Source organism: Carassius gibelio, chromosome B14 (assembly GCF_023724105.1).
Source record: "Carassius gibelio isolate Cgi1373 ecotype wild population from Czech Republic chromosome B14, carGib1.2-hapl.c, whole genome shotgun sequence".
Classification (NCBI taxonomy): domain Eukaryota; kingdom Metazoa; phylum Chordata; class Actinopteri; order Cypriniformes; family Cyprinidae; genus Carassius; species Carassius gibelio.
This window is the reverse complement of record NC_068409.1, coordinates 9,437,726-9,456,804: the sequence shown is the minus strand read 5'-3', so window position 1 is coordinate 9,456,804 and position 19,079 is coordinate 9,437,726. Positions and strand designations below refer to the sequence as shown.

The 19,079-nt window shown below is 33.8% G+C and overlaps 1 protein-coding gene across 3 annotated transcripts in view; it reads right to left on the bottom strand.

Moving 5' to 3' along the window:
* LOC127971204 (protocadherin alpha-C2-like) overlaps positions 1-19,079 on the bottom strand; it is a 150,820-nt gene that overhangs the window by 92,277 nt on the left and 39,464 nt on the right. The window lies entirely within an intron of this gene.

Here is a 19,079-nt window from a genome sequence, read left to right as displayed (position 1 = left end):
ATTCTCCTCTCTCTTGAGTTAAATTGTATAGTCAAGAAATAAAGTTTACTGTTTATTTATACATTCATACATATCAATTCAAATGTGGAAATTTTCAAGATAAGCACTTCTCTTGCATTTATAAACTTGTGGTTTTCTGCAACATTGTCTATAAGGGCAAGAATACTTTAATTAAATAAATAAACTCCAACAATAAATAAATACAACATGATAACTAATGTTTGCTAATATTTCAATACAATTGAATACAAGAAGAGAAAATATAATTTTTAAAGAGAATGCATTGTGGAGGAATCAGTTCTGATGACACTACTACTGTGTAGTAAACAACACGTTATTTCTTCTAGTATAAGGATAAAATAATAATAATAAACATAATATTTTTTTTTTCTCTACATGGAGGTATAATTAGTACTACAAAGGTTGGCTCTTACTCTCTTGTTGATGTAAGATGCTAAGAATAAATATGACATTTTATCATAAATAAATACATAATATTAATATAATAAATAATAATGTTCACAATAATAATAAAATGTAATACATACATATTAACTTAGTAATTAATAAGCTTACCTGTAGAGAAGAAACTCTGCCCTTATGAATAGGTATCACCACACATTAAATTAGGATAGGATAAAATATTTTAGAAAGGAAAATAAGCACTAAATCTCTAAGTTACTCAAACTCATATAAATGGTTATTGATTGCCCTCTTTGATGTAATTTAAATTGAAGGATAGAGTCCATCAAACTGGATAGACTTTGTGTAAAACAAAAACAAACAAACAAACAAGAAAAAAAAGCATTTACAAACATCTGAATAATGCAGTTTTTATTGTGTTGCAATTAAACATTATTTGGATAGTAATGTCATAATATTAAAGAAAAAATATGATGTCATGGTATTTATTTACAAAAAATAAAAGCAAGTGCCTGTATACTGCACAAGGTTTCTTTTTAAAGAATTAAACATACACAATGAGTGTGCATTAAGGTTAAACTAAGAATCAAACCAAAGCTTGTGCCTAGCAAGAAGCCTATGCACACTCTCTCTCAAATGACTTTTTTCACTTACAATATGTAATCTTTTCATTTTTTTTTTATTTATTTATTTATTTTTTTACCACCACCATGCAAACACATACCTACACGTACAATTTTAGAATACCAATTGAAACGTCACTATAGTTTACAAACAAATAATATTCTAATTTCTATGATTTTCTATATGAATAAACGAATTTATAAACGAGTATGCATGTGAAAAAAAACATGTAAAAGTGGGGCATTTTTGCTAAATATTTCACCGCATGATTCCTGAAGATGTGTGAGTGAGACAGAGGATAGAGAGAGATACATATAATTAGAATTTACGTTCAAATTCTGTGTAATCCAGGGATTAGCTTCTGCTGGCAGTCTCCCATGCCCTATTTTTATTCCCTCAAAATGATTTCAAATATTAATAATCATAATCTCCTGCACTGGTAACAAAAATATAAGAGCATCACACTTGGTCACAGAAATAACAAGTCTTCTTAGACAATACAGGTAATATAGCAAATAAACAATGGCACCAGCCCTCAAATGCTGCAGAATCTTTTCTCAGAACTAAATTCACTTTTCTTTATTTTATCAAATATTAAAAATAAATAGGTCCCCTGATAAGAATACGCTTGTTTGTAGTGAAAGTTGCACATTTTAAAATAAGGTGATTAACATAACTTATAATAAACATAATCCAGTTTTATTGTTTGTTTGTTTGTTTATTTATTTATTTATTTTGCTCAGATTAAATATAGAGGAAGACACTTATTAAAAACATAATAATAACAACAATAATAATAATAAAATAAGGAAAGCTTCATCCTATAACATTTTCAGTTAATATATAAAATCACATACTTGTTATGACACTGTGAATGAGGACTGGAATAAAAAAATCTTGATGATTATGAAACCAGGAGAAAAAAAAAAAAAAAGAGGAACGCTTACTTATAGTAAATATTTATATTACTCAAACATGGTTCAGGAAACACACCATAAACTGTAGGTGTACTGAGCTAAAATGTGCCTGTTCAATAATGGAGTATTAAAACTGTGACACTTGAACCTGCAAGTGTAGAAACATTAGTGAAATTAAGCATACTTAACGGATAATATAGAATTTGGTCATACTATGGCATGCTCATTAACCAGAGGCTGAATCTGACCTTTCTGTGTCTGTTTGTGCATGCATTAAGAAAAAAAAAAAAAACGCCTAAGGATGCATGGAAGCACAGTGAACACCAGAGGGGGCGGTTAGATAGTGTGTGTGATATCATCAAGGGTGGGGCTGCTGTGTGTGTGTGTGTGTGTGTGTGTGTGTGTGTGTAAGGGTCTTCAATATCTAAATGTGGTAAAGTTATATTATAAAGAGACAGAAAGAGAGGATGGTGTGTAAACCAGCATTTCTATCAGACAATCAGGACTTTGTAGGAGGTAAGAAAAGGTAGGTATAGCTCTGTAGGCACAGTATATGTATGTATATGCCTGGGAAAGAGAGACAGGAGAAAGGGGGAAGGGTGATATTGCCAAGCAGCAGAACACGCTCTGCAGAGTACCCCTGTTGCCACGGAAACTGCATTACAGCATGAGGGTTTTTTTTAAGAGACCCCATTCTGCTTTAAGTGAGAGTGAGGCAGACGGGTGATACTAGGGACAACTGATCAAAGGAGCTATAAATCACAGTGTTTCATTACTATCTTATGAATATTAACATCATTAATATGACAGACAGATGAGGAAGTTATAATGAGTCTCTTTGCATTTCTCTCTCTGGAACACTCACTCACACACACACAGACACACACACACACACACACACACACACACACACACACACACACACACACACTACGTTCTGGAGAGCAGGTCATCTCAAGCAGTGATGTGTTGCTACATCAGTAGAGAGACAATGTCCTGCTGACTTCTGTCACCTCCCCCACAAACACGCTTCTGCAACGAGCCCAAAATGCTGCTAACACACCCTTCTGCGCATTAAACATTCAACAGATTACAGTACTGGTACACCTGACATTTGCAATATAAATAGAGTAGATAAAAATAACTCCCTACCACCCAAAAAAAAAAAAAAAAAAAAAACTATTATTGGAGTATATTTTACTAGAAAATAAAATTTCAGACTTTCTACTTCAAAATGCCATGTTTACTTACTGTTTCTTGTGTAATTATTTGTAAAATATACTAGCAATTTGATAACGTGCCCAGCATGGAATCACAATTTAACCCAGTTTATGTGAATTTTTATGTGATTTAACCCAGGTGCTCATGTGAATTATTCATTGGTGCACATTAGTCCTAAATTCCAAAATGTTTCTCTTTATAATCTTTTACCAAAATGTAGCAAATGTGTCTTGTTGAATGTGTCAGAGTACAGAAGATGGGTATATGTTGTATCTGTATATATATAATTTTAAATCTTGTATAAAAATGTGTATTTACTAGTAGTTGTGGAGCTGTTTCTACAGAAGGGAGCATGCATACTCCCACAGGGCAATGACAGTATGTACTTAGTTGAGGAGCTGCTGCAAAAATATGATTTTCTCCTGATTAAGAGCATGATTTTAAGAGGATCTAACCTTTCAGTAAAAAATCTAGTACTGACACACTAAATATGACTAGACTACGGGGTCTTAGAAAGAGACAAATGCAGCTGCCTTCTCAATATCATAGACATGTTTGTGAGGATAAGGAAATAGTTCAGTTGTTCGTAATATTAATAAGCAGACAAACTGGATGAAATTGTGACTAACACTTAGATCTGTTATAAGGTATATTTTATGTTTTATATACGTTTTCTGAAAAACCATTCCTCCCACAGGCCACACACATTTACAATCCATTTTATCTCTCTCTTTTTTTCTGTTCTCCTTTCACATTCTAATTTAGATTCAGATTAAATTCTGGTTTTGATAAATTTTTAATCAAAAGCAAATTAATTCCACCATGTGTTAATATAAACTGAGCAGATGCCATCAAACACGCACACAATGTGTGAATGACATCTTAAGAAAGATGAAACTCTGAGAAAATTTTAATCCAACTAAAGTTTAATCATTCATTTCTAAATCTGTTCTCAGATTTCTTTACACAGTTGCTCTGATGGAAATGGGACAGGGCAGGATGAGTCTTCCAGTCACAGAGACAGTTACCAGGCCAGGCACATACAGTACAGTGATGACCACAGAAATGTGTGGCACACCACAGTCAACTCTAATTTGGATCAGAATTCATTAATATCTAATTCACTTTCACGCCAAAATCCCAATGGATTCTGAGAGAAAAAGGCTTAGACAATAAAATAAGACCCTTACTTTTTAGAAAACCATTTTATCTCTCAGAACGCAGTGCTCAACAACTGCATTAATCATTCAAACCTTGAATGATTTAATGCTTATACGCATAAAGACTAGGCATATTAAATCATTTTTATTGTCACATCATAATATATACATAATGTTACAATAAAAAAGTTATGTAATATATGCATTTACACATAGTCTAAAAGAATGAACAGCAACAGCATGCTTCATTGTTTGCGAATTCGGTATAAAAACAAAGAAATAGAAAGAGAAAATGTTTTTGTTTGTGCATGAAAAATAAAATCCATTTTAATCTCATAAATAGGCTTTTGAGGTAATAAGGCTAAAGCAGCATGTGATGAAACAGCTTCTGCTGAAAGATGCTCTGGGCTCACATTGACCAAAAGATCTGATTGGCTCCTGACGCACTGCAATAACCATTTCATTACCTGATTGGTTAAGCACACTCTGTTTGATGCTCCTGTCTATTTGATTGGATGAGGTGTTACTGTGCACAGCTCTGCTGGTGAGAGTGGTGATTGAAGCAGATTTATGTCTATCAGATTCTCAAGAGATTAATCGACCAATGAGGTCAGAGTATTGATTTACATTTCTGCCTGGTTTTGTTCACAGATGTAGGGGCCACACCCTCAGAGAAACCAGCAATGAGGAGAGGGTGTTTCACAAGGACAGATGACACATAAATCACAAACACACACACATACACACTAGCTGCTGTAAATAGGTCATCACCTATTAAACCAAATCAATTCTGACACACTAACACATATTGGGACAGAAAGAATGAATCAATAATTGACAAACACTGCTAAAGTGTAAACTGGTGGCAACCTTCTGTATACAAATGCTAGTGCAAACACACACTCTCTCTCTCTTTCTCTCTAAAACACACACACACACACACACACACACACACACACACACTTAAATACACCCAAAACACACACCACACAACATTACACTAATCCGCCACCAGATGGAGATTTTCATTTGTGAGTCAGATGTGAAACAAAGAAACCAAGGCTCTCTCACACACACTTAACACACACACACACACACCTCTCACACTACATGTCAGAGGAAATGAAAATGCAGCTGGCAATGTTAGCACAGAAGAGAATCCACGCAGTAAAGGGAGAGCAATCTGATATCACATACATGCATACACATATCACAATTCTAGGCTGAAATGTTTATCATATCATACATTATTTGTACAATAGAGTTATTTAGTCGCCTTTTGCATGTTGCATTCATACAAGTTCTAATAAAATTAGTTTCAGATTTAGGAATGATTTCACATAATTAATTTGTAGTGACACTCATGTGTGTATATAGAAAGGTGATGGCATACAATGCCACAGATTATTGTATGCTTTCTTTCGTAGAGCCCCCCCCAATTTTGTCACCAAACTATAGCATATATTCATTTAAGTAAACCCACAAACATTGTTGTAATCTAGTGACCAGCTGTTATGACGAACCTATTTGACCCCTTTTCTTCCATAATCCATTAACCTGCAAAACTCACACAGAAAATATAATCCACCCATGACCTAATTATTACAACAAAATGAAAATATATAAAATGTATGTATACCCACAGTGGTTTATGTTTTTGAGTGTGTGACTGAGGATTTTATTTAAACAGTGGTGGGCAGATTTATATGAAAAGGTTAACGAGAAAGAATAGATAGATGTATTAGAGCTGCAGGTGTGTGCTGCAGAATGCCATCAGCAAGAAATAGACTGAAACAGAACCCAGTGTTCCAAAAGTTCTGTTCTATATTCAACCTTCTCTCATACAAACACAAGCTAAACATCATATTTCACTCTCCTCATCAAAACTTAATAATTTCACTTGGTCTCATGCATTATCAAGAGCTTCACAGCCTAATTCTTTAAAAACCACTTTAACTATCTTCCTTCAAAAAAATAAAAAATTAAATAAAATAAAATGTCATGGTCTTACCTTGAGTGTTCTCTGGGGACACAGCATATGCATGGAGAGCACAATAAAAAAAACAAAGAGAAGAAGAGAAAAAAGTAGAGGTTAGTACTTTACTTTTGTTAAAGCATTATCTTGCAGTGTACACATTTCAAACTCAAACAGATATGAGATCCGGTCAGAGGCCCAGCTGTGCTGAGACACACAGATGGACACTTGGAGTTTCCCTGAAGGAGACCTACAGGTACAAAAAGACAACAATTGTTTATCGTATTTAGATTAAATATGTGACCCTGGACCACAAAACCAGTCATAATTGTCAATTTTTCAAAATTAAGAAAAAAAAAAAAAACTTTCCATTGATGCATGGTTTGTTAGGATATGACAATATTTGGCTGAGATACAACTATTTGAAAATCTGGAATCTGAGGGTGAAAAAAAATCTAAATATTGAGGAAATCGCCTTTAAAGTTGTCCAAATGTAGTTCTTAGCAATGAATATTACTACTCAAAAATTAAAGTTTTTATACGTTTTTGTTAGGAAATGTAAAAGATGTCTTCATGGAACATGATTTTTACCTAATATTCTAACATTTGTGTTTTTTTTTGGCTATTGCTACAAATATACCCCAGCGACAAGACTAGTTTTGTGGTCCAGGGTCACATATGGGTTAAAAATGCACGTTATACCAGTTTAAATGAAATGTATGATATGAGATATTTAGATTTAATCTTCCAGGACACCTAAGTCGAACAATGTGGCAACCATTTACTTATCATTGTTAGTGTACTTACCCTTGTTATTTTACATCTGTAAATAATGCACCGTATTACTGTATTGTACCATATTCAATTTATTTGTTTGTTTTTTTAGAAATACAATTATTGTTATTGATTCTGATTCTATATAAAGTTTTTTTTTTTTTTTTTATGTATCTGAGATGGGCATATAGATGTTTTAAACTTCTAGACTATTGGGAAAGCATTAATAAAAGGTCAAAGCAACTACACTAAGAGGCTCTAAATATGCCAAACCTTTATATAAACATATACACATTTCAGCCTCCTAGCACCCTGGAAAGTCTTCCTGGAAAGTAAATGTTTTCGTAAACAATTACAGCAGATGTGAAAAGTCTGCATACTTGAAAAGCCACTGGTGCAGTTTTCAGCCCCAAAACAAATATTCATTATAACAATAAACCATGACAGTAACCAAAAAAAAAAAAAAAAGAAAAGAAAAAAAAAAAACTTTTAGGGCAAAGAGTAAATGCAACATCAATATTAATGCCTGTGCCTCTCAGAGTTAAACTGTGCATGTAAAAATAAAACATCCAAGGCCAGAGAGAGAGACATGATTAACAGCATGACGAAAGGAAGTAATGAAAATGGAGCAAAAACAGCAAAAAGAGAAGATAGACTGAGTGAGTGGACCAGTCATAAGGACAAAAAAAAAAGAAGAGCAGCATAAAAGAATGGGGATTGTGAGGGAGTGAATTAATGAAAGATAAAGGAAAATTAAACAAGGATTAAGAGGTGGAGAAAGAGTGAGTGTATTGTAATTGTAACAGTTTTTAGTGGCTCCTAATGGACTTTGTAAATGTATGTACATTGCACGTGTGGATGACAGGTCTTTTGCGTGCTGGGTAAAGTTCTTTCCCCCTTCAGACCACTGTAAAGATGATGCCTTTCCCCTGTAATCCCATTAGAAAGCTAGTAGTTGGATTACTGTCTCCCTGGTTATTCTGACAGGCCTAATACAACAGCACACATCAACACCACTGGGACCACGGCAATCGTGTTGGACCAGATTAACCTCAAAACACCTGAGCTACACAATGCATGATTCAGACTCAGCCATAAAGAATCTCTCCAAAGCGATTCTGAAAATATCGACACTTATTGTGTGGCAGAGGGATTCTGAAGAGCACAAGGTCACAGCTAACTTGCATATTCCCTAATGACAGTTCAAGCACGCTAAACACAATTTGTCACATCAGTGTTCATTATTAACTGACAGAATGAATTAAATGCTTTTCTGTCTTCTTGATAAGGCTTAAAATAACATTGCTGCAGTGTTTACTGCAGTTTCTTTATGTTCAACAGAAAGAACAAAAACTACAGTAAGTATAAGATATTTTAGACCAGACATTTTCAGCCTCAATAGACCCAGTATTAATAGACTATCAGTGAATGTACATTTCTAATAACTGGAAATGTCCAGACAATCATTTATTTTATAAATCATTTAAAGATCCCAGATGGTCTGCAGACATGGCCAGTGCTATTGAGCCTTTGGACCAAATATTTGGTGTTTACATAATTCAAATTATATGCAGTTACAGATGTGTGTCTTATACACTCACACACGCACACAAGTGGAAAGTTTAGATCTACACAATGAATTTAACAATGGGAACAATGAGAAGCAGAGTGATAAAACAAAATGAAAAAAAGTTTTACAAAATGAAGAAAATATAATGGATAAATGCAAATCTGACACTAATTCAGAACCCGAGCTGATCTGAATGTCGTTCATAGCTGACACACACACAATGCTCTCTTTCAGAGGGAGCAGCTGCAGAAGGATGTGGCGGGAATCACTCTCAAGTCTAATGAGCACACACACGTCCAGAGAGCATCAGACACAGAAAAACCATGTTAATTCCTTGCACAGAACAGAACTGTGTGTGTCTTGTGAAATTAAGAACATTGCATCTAGAACTACTTCTCTTTGTTTATGTCTATCACGACTCATACAGGTACTGGGCTACTCCACAGCTGTTCCACCAATACCAGCCTGAAATAGTCTGAATATAAAAATGTATTATAAATGTACTATAGTGATTCAGGATAAGCCAAAAACATAGTTTGGAAAATGGATTCATTATGTACTTGCTCATTATATTAATTTTGTAAATTTAAACACAAAAAAATAGGTTACAGACTGCAGCTTTAAGCAGAATTAACATACTAGATTTCACATTTTCCATCCCAATAGTTCATTAATAAAATATTCTGAATAATTCTGATGATAGTTTCAGCGACCAGTAAGAGTGTCGTACTGTCAGCTGTTTAAGCCATTTCACTACATTTAAATTCATGCAGTAGAATTCCATAGATTTTCCGTTAAAATCAGTGCACAAAACAAAGTCGGCAAATTCTGTCAGGATGTACAAAAAAGACATTTAAAAGCAATATAAAAAGCACATTCAAACTAATACATTTTCTTTTTAGTCATTTACTAAAACAACATTTAAATTGTATTAAATACAAAAGTACAATCAGTCAACAGACACATTAAAAGAATAGCTGTATCATAAATGCATTATAATCAAGCTGAGATGTATATATTAATACAACTTCTTAATTCTTGAAAGTAAAAAAAAAACTATTAAAACAAAACAAAAAGAACAATTAAATAAATTCTAATAAATAAATAAAGAGATGCAGCTTGCAAGGTTATCCACACAAAACCTCTTATTTAAAAAAAGAAAGAGAGCGAGAGAATTCAGCCATATTTAAGCTGCAGTCAGTGAACAGACTAAATTATTCACATCGTGCTGGCCTACATCTTCCAGGCAAATGTCTGTATGTGTGTGTGTTCATGTGTGAGGGATGCAAGAATGCAGTTTCGGACTCAAACATGCTCTTTAATTCACAGCGACATTAAAAGCTTCTGTGAAATCCTCAAAACAACAACTCTATCAACAAACCACAACAATTGTGTATAAACCTTTGCAAGGATTTCAACTTGAAAGCCTTCACACAAATTTGGGCAGATTTCAAACAACCACACAAGTATATAAAAATACACACACCAGACCCTGTGCAAAGTTTATGTTATAAATCCCAAAGGGCATGAAAGTGTGGATATGCCCAGTTTTATACATAATGTTTTCACATTACATTCTCTTACATGAACACAAACGCATGAGATGCACAATGATGAGACATCCATGATGTCCCTGCTGCTTACATCACTGATACACACCCACACACACAAGGCTTGAATTTGACATGCATGAGTGAGTCACTGTCCAAATGTCTTTGCCACTCACAAAATAGACATACCCAGATGACCACGTAAACAGCATTGCCTGCCATTTTTATGTTCTTCATTTGTACACAGCATCTAAGATTAACACTAGGTAAGTGCCAAATCAGAGTAAAATTGCTTTGGTGATTACATTATTGCAGGAATGTTAACTGGTTACTTTATCAGTAAGGATAATAAACATTAGAAAAAAAAATTGTCACATCGTCACTCTCACTTTCTCTCCAATATCTTCTGTGTGTGTGTTTTTTTTTTCTTTCCTTCTGCATTAAGAATTTACAGTATGAGAATAAAGCTAGTTGTGTGCACTCATGCATGCACATGCACATTCAGAAGCACACAATTCACATGACACAGTGAATTCGTGTTGTTTCTTGGAGTATTTGCTCTAAAGCCCCTCACTCAGGGCATCAATCCAAAACACACAGGATCCTGTTTGAATGGAACTAAATGTAAGAAAACGTTTTGCATGCTGAATAAACTGTTTTTGCGTGGAAACAGCTTTTCATATAAAACACTGACTGTCTGTTAGCTCATCTTTAATGAGACATGATATCTAGACGCTGAGGTTGCCATCTCCTTTAATAAAAGCATATCTTGTTGTTCTATGAATACTTTCAAAATGGCTGCTGTCTCTGAAGAACACACATATATGAACTTGTTTTTAGCACATGCGCACACGCGCACAAACACACACACACACACACTGCTGTCTCTGAAGAACACACATATATGAACTTGTTTTTAGCACACACGCACAAACACACACACTGCTGTCTCTGAAGAACACACATATATGAACTTGCTTTTAGCACACACGCACAAACACACACACTGCTGTCTCTGAAGAACACACATATATGAACTTGCTTTTAGCACATGCGCACACACACACACACTCACATGCGCACACACACACACACTCACATGCGCACACACATGCACACACACATGCGCGCCCACACACACACACGCACATACGCACACACATGCACACACACATGCACACACACACATGCACACACACACACACACACACACACACACACACACACAGTTCGACTCAAATGGAAATGAGTCACTGCTCCTCTTCCTCCTCCACGCTTTCACATCAAGTCTCTTCCTTGCTATCATCCTGAATATAACTAAATATATTAATGAGCTTTTAAAGAAAACTTTTAAAATTTAATTATTTCATCATCATTTTCTGGATGCCAAAAAAATGAAACAAATTACTTTTTATTTAATTGTAACATATTTTGAGCTAGCCCATACGGAAATCTGATATTTGGCCTTACATGGACATATGTATACATTTATTCATTTAGCAGATGCTTTTATCAAAAGCGACTAACAAATGAGGACAGTGGAAGCAATCCAAAACAAACAAAAAAAAGAGCAATGATATATATATATATATATATACACAGTACAGACCAAAAGTTTGGACACACCTTCTCATTCAAAGAGTTTTCTTTATTCTCATGACTATGATAATTGTAGAGTCACACTGAAGGCATCAAGGGCTATTTGAGCAAGAAGGAGAGTGATGGGGTGCTGCGCCAGATGACCTGGCCTCCACAGTCACCGGACCTGAACCCAGTCGAGATGGTTTAGGGGTGAGCTGGACCACAGACAGAAGGCAAAAGGGCCAACAAGTGCTAATCATCTCTCGGGGAACTCCTTCAAGACTGTTGGAAGACCATTTCAGGAGACTACCTCTTGAAGCTCATCAAGAGAATGCCAAGAGTGTGCAAAGCAGTAATCAAAGCAAAAGGTGGCTACTTTGAAGAACCTACAATATGACATATTTTCAGTTGTTTCACACTTTTTTGTTATGTATATAATTCCATATATAATTCCACATGTGTTAATTCATAGTTTTGATGCCTTCAGTGTGAATCTACAATTTTCATAGTCATGAAAATAAAGAAAACTCTTTGAATGAGAAGGTGTGTCCAAACTCTTGGTCTGTACTGTATATACATTAACAATGGTTAATATTTGTGATGATATATGCACACATTTGTAATTCAGATGTTTGCTGGAGACATATATGATAAAGTACTGTATAAAGTGTAATAAACATATTAAAATTAAAGACCACTTAAGTATACTTAACAGAATATAATTTTATGACTGTTACTCAACACTTTATTGCACTTAAAACAATGAATTTTGTAATGACATCAAAGCTAATTAAATGTACATTTTAAACAATACTTAGAAGTGCTTTAAAGAAGAAAATGCATTTTTATGTATTGACTAATATACTAAAGCACCAGCAAAATAAATGATTCAGTCTTAACTTTAGAGGGTCCCACTTTATATTAGGTGGCCTCAACTATTATGTACTTACATAAAAAAATAAGTACAATGTACTTAATTTGTTCATATTGTATTGTAAAACACTTTTGCTGCTATTGAGGTGGGATAGGGGTAAGGTCAGGGAGAGGGTTGGAGGTATGGGTAAGTTTAAGGGTGGGTTAAGGTTTAAAGTATGGGTCAACAGTGTAATTATAAATGTAATTACATAAATTAAATACAGATGTAATTACATTTAGTTTATTTTTATGTAAGTACAATGTAAAAACATGTACACAATAAGTACATTGTACTAAATTATTAATTGAAATGTAAGTACATAGTAGTTAAGGCCACTTAATATAAAGTGGGTCCCTTTAGAGTGTCACCAATATTACATTTGTTAATATATTATAATTTATTGTTTATTGTATAACATATACTGTGTACAGGCTTCTATTATGCAATATCCTGCGTCCATTTCCATTTGCACTTGAAGTTTATTTTTTATTTTAAACTTCAGTTTAGTTGCTTGAATGGTTCTGCTGCAGAAACCCTTTTGCTCAGTTTGGATATTGAGATTTTCATCACCAGCTCCTGCTCAATTAACATATATTTAAGAGTGTCAGCCTACATAATATATATATATATATTTTTTTTTTTTTTTTTTTTTTTTATATATAGTAACATACACATTAATAATCTTACAGTCCGAAAAAAATATAAATTATGGTCATTCCTTTATATAGTCTAAAACATTTTTTTAAACATTTTCATGCATCAATGGTACAAGGTTAAGCCTTATTCAGTAGTGCTGTTTTACATTCACAAGTCTCTATTTTAAGGAGGCTATGAATCCAGAATGTTTTTGCACATGTGCGGAGTACTCCTGGACTACCTGCTCCACCATGGCCTCATGGACTACCTGTCATTTATGTCAGTGTTGTGGACTTGTGTTTCCTTACATAAGCAACCAAAAGTTAAAGCTGAAAGAGACTGCTGATGTTTCAGTTGGGCTGGAGGATCATATCATCATGCATGAGCTAGGAGATGTAAAATGTCATAATGTTCAATTATGCCTCATGTTAGTGTTTTAATACCAAGTACATTCGTATCAAAAACATAACTGTCACTTTTGAAACTGAATGAAATAGCATTCTGAATGCTTTTCTATGTCTATAATTCATCTTTACATAGTACTGCTATAAAATAGAAACTTAAAGCAAGAGTTCACCCATAAATGAAAATTATTTAATCATTAGCTTGGAACAATTAGTCACCCTCAAGTTGTTCCAAGTAAATGATGACAGAATTTTCATTTTAGGGTGAACTATATATGCTGTCAAATATTATTAACATATATCTCAAACTGTACTGTACTGTGCAGTTTGAACTGAACAAATTATGTACTGTAATATTTAATAATTAATAAAAACATGAAACATAACCACTGTTCTGTATTTATTTGCAATTTATATTTCAAATGTTAGTTCCTAAATATTTTAAACTTATGTTAAATTTAAATATATTCACATATATTTGTTATAAATACAAAATAATGAACATCCTTACCCATATTGAAACATGCATGTAATATTTTGAAATATGTGATGCATATATGTGCAAGTATCTGACATATATTTTTATATCTGTGAAATCCATACATGAACAGATTTCTGATTTCTGTATGGGGGTGCAGGATGTAGATGCATCAGCCAATGAGTAACAAGGGAAATAAACAAAACACTTGCTTCGTCATTTCACAGAATGTAAATTATTCACTTATGGGGCAATGTAAACTTTTTCAAAACGTATACATTACTTTTTGATATTCTTATTGATATCTATACATTTCAAAAGTCAGTGTCATTAATGTAAAATACTTTCAATTATTCTGTTTAAAATAGTGTCCGAAACTTACATATAATTCATGGAATTATATAACATGACATTACATAACATTAACATTACATATTAAAGGTCCCGTTTTTCGCGCTTTTTTGAAGCTTTGATTATGTTTAAAAAAAAAAACAGTATTTTTCACACAATTCATCTAGCTGTATACTGCTGTTTTCACTGTCATAAAAATGGGCTGATGACTTCCTTGTTCTATAAAGTCCCTCCTTTAGAAATACGTAACGAGCTGTGATTGTACCAGCGGTTCCTGTGTTGTGATTCAACAACAGCTCAGAGCACGCTGCCCTCAGCAAGCTGTGCTGCACATAGTTTTACATGTGGATGATAATTTTTGGGAACTGAGTTAAACATAAATTGTAACCATTAATCTCCAAGTACAGCGTCACTGGGAAGGCCAAACAAAGATGATTGGACTCCGAGATGAAAATAACAGCGTTTCGATGACATGGCGACAAACACAAACGCAGCTCTTCCTCTTCTCCGTTGAAGCGCAACAAGACCACGCCCCCCTTTTTGTGTATTCATGTGGCCGGAGGTTAGTCAAAAAAACTGTTTTAGTGACATCATTACTGCAGGAATTAATAGGATGTAGTCCAAACGGGTCGTTTTTTTTTTTAAGCGAATTCTGTTAAATAAAATATCTCGCTTGGCATTGAACTTTGAGCTTTAGAATTTTACAGATATTATTTATACTCTAACAACAACATTACACACTAACTAAAGTTTGAAACATGGGATCACGAAGAACGGGACCTTTAAACAGAAAAATAACATCACTAGTAACAACATTCCTCTTCCTTGCCAATTCTGGAGGACCATCTCACCTTAAGGGTATAATTTTTTCTTTTTACTTCAAAATATAAACTATAAATTTCATCATTAAAAAAATTGACACACACACACCTTATTATCCAACAAAATACAGATTTCCAAAGACACAAAATTACATAAGTTAAACTTAAATACCCCATAAAACCATGTTCTTTTTTTACTTGGATCATGCTCTGTATTTCCACATTATTCCATGCTTCTTTGTTGCTCTCAGGATTAAATTACATAGAACAGAGTGGAAACAAGAACTCTGACAAAATGCTGACTTGCAAAACATTTAATTTTTCATATGATTAAATACTACCCAGAATGCCAAACAGTACAGAGACCACAGGGGAGATATGACCTAACAGCTCAGAACTCCAGAGACCATCTATAAATATGCCTAGAAACATGGATACCATAAGAGATACACTTGTTTCCTGCAGCATGGTTTTACCCAAATTTAATTTAGGATTTACACATCATAATACTTGCAAATAAAAATCTCACATATAAGACAAGCAGCACAGACTTTCTAAAAATACCACTCATATCGCTGACTCCACCCACATTCAGCACACAGCTCTGCTCTTAGTCTATGAGATCTCTTGTGGGCTTTATAGCACTTCACCAAGCATAAACTGAAGCTTTAAAACCATGTCAGAATCATCTATGTTACAGTCATCAAGCTATGTGTTTGGAATAGCATGCTAACTCTTTCTGCAGTACTATGAATATTTGTTCACAAAATGTAATTTTGCTTTATATATATATATATATATATATATATATATATATATATATATATATATATATATATATATATATATATATGCATGCAATATCTGAATGACTTTACAGCATTTTTTCTATGCATATGCAATCAGAGCACAATCAATGCATGGAAATATGTATCCTACAATACACTTAAATTAACCTTAAGTAATATTCACTTTCTAAAGACAACAAGGCATTTTTATACACATCTGTATTCAAATGCAAAACAGCTAGCAACACTGGCAGCCATAAACATGTAATCTGATGAGGTCATGTGACAGTATACAAATACGACTATTTGTAATGTAATGCATCTGACACACACACTTGCATAAAGAAACAAGAGTATCCTGAAGTATTGTATATTCTATCTAAAGTATACTAATACTAGTAAATGAACAAAGACAGACAATAAAGACATTATACATATCATTATAGACCAATGCATCTAATAATAATAATAACCGTCATCATTTAAATTAATCACTTCTAAAGCTGACATGACCGTTTCTGTGACCATTAGAAGAGATAGAGTTCAGAAGATAAATGAAGACTTAAAGTCAAAGATTATATAAATGAGAGTGATGCACTTGAGACCAGCTGCAGACAGAGATATAGAGGACAGAGCTACTTATAACCACATGAACCAAAAGCAGAACTGATGTGACCCACTAAAGTACTGAACCACTGCAAAATGGACCTGACCTGCTCTCATGCACATACATTCACAGAGATGTCTGCCCTGTCATGCCATTGTTGTGTTTCCTGCTCAAGCCATTTGTACATCTGCACAGTAAATTTTGTGTAGCATGTTGCAGTTGCCTTAAAGCTCATCTGTATTGATCTACCAGAGCTATAACAACATATGTCAGTGCACAGACCTGACCTGCTAATAACAGACATTAAAATGATTATAATTTTGAAAAAAACTCTGAAGTGTGAATGTGGAATGATAATGCATTACTAAAGAAACTATTCCAACACAGTCCTTTCCAATTATCATACATATATATATATATATAAATATATAAAATATATATATATATATATAAGATGATATAGGTTAGGAAATATGATTATGGCAACACACAATTTAGAGCTAGCAAACTAAATTGTCCCGTTGTCAGAGTTAAAATTAATGAAAGATGCATATTTGTTTTCATCTCCAGGGTCTCTCCAAATGTTATAGTGTACAACAGCATTTTCATCGGAGTCAAAATCAGAAGCAAACACAGAAAACAAAGATTTTCCTGGAATATTGTTTTCCATCACATAAAAATCATAGGGTGATAGTGAAAATGCTGGACTATTGTCATTTACATCCGATATCTGCACAGTTATAGTTTTAAATGAAGACAAAGGTGGCTGCCCAGCATCTTTGGCTACTAATGTGATGTCATAGTGAGGCACAGTTTCTCTATCAAGAGATGAGGCTGTAACCAGTGCGTAAATGTTATCCTGGGATGATGGCGTTAGCCTGAAAGGTACTTCTTCAGTTATGTAACACAACACTTTCCTATTTACACCAGAGTCCAAATCACTGACGCTGATTAAAGCCACTGTAGTTCCAATTTTAGAGTCTTCAGGCACTGCACTTGAAAATGATGTGACTTCTATCTCAGGCACATTGTCATTTACATCAATGATTTTAATGGTTATACTCTTATCTGATGTGAGGCAATTCTGTTCTGCATTAAGAGAGAGAGAGAGAGAGAGATACCAGCTGACTTGGATCCTGGATGATCTGTCAAAATCAACACAGTTCTTTAAAAAAACTCTAAATTGTGAATGTGGAATGCTAATGCATTACTAAAGAAACTGTACCATGGATAAATATTCCAATACAGACCTTTCCAATTATCATATAAAAAAAAATAAAAAAAAGATGATTATGGCAACACACAATGTAGTGTCTGACAGAGCAAACAAGATGAATTATATATTTAAAAAAAGATTTATTAGCGTATATATATATATATATATATATATATAGAGAGAGAGAGAGAGAGAGAGAGAGAGAGAGAGAGAGAGAGAGAGAGAGAGAGGGCAAAGCTATTATTTTTATTTAAAAGACTACAAAAACAAACCATTTCCCCTCAAAATGACATGCATCGATAATATGACCATGAATATGCATTTAAGATATGCATCAAAAAAATAAAACACCGGCAGCAGAGCAGTGGTTAAATCCAAATCACACACAGGTAACAACAAAACCACACTTAGCAGAATGTCCAGCTAACAGACAAATAAACAAACAAAGCTTAATTGTTTCACTTTTAATGTTATCTAAAAAAAAAAAAAAAAGAAAAAAAATCAGTTACTCCAAAATAGCTGCAAAAGGCCTTTCTGTTACCTAAGCAACTGGAATCAGTAAACAAAGAAAGTGTTCTAGCTCTGCTGTTACCATAGCAACTAGGGTGGGCAAAAAACATGTCACAATATCTGCCTATGTTTCTTTTATAAAAATGTAAAATATTTGCACAATCTAATATTGTGAAATCATTTGAACTGTTATTTTGTACAGGCTGGATGTCAGAGCATTGATAAATCGACTGCAATGCTAAATAATTAAAGAGTGAATTTAATTTAACTTAAATCCGAACCAAAGATGAGCGTTTACAACAGTGACCACCTGAATAGATTTCCACTGTTATAAAATCCAAGGTTTATATCCAGACTAGGAAAAAAGACTTCAAATAGTAAATGCTGCAGCAACTTAATGAGATGCTGAGCAGCAACCTAGCTGGACAAGTCTATGATCAGTGTGTGTGTGTTTTTGCTGGATCAGACTCAATATTCTGCTGATCTCTTCAATACATGATTAAACCTGCAGTTCAGTACTCTCTGTGCAGCAGGATTTTATTACAGCATTTAAAAAC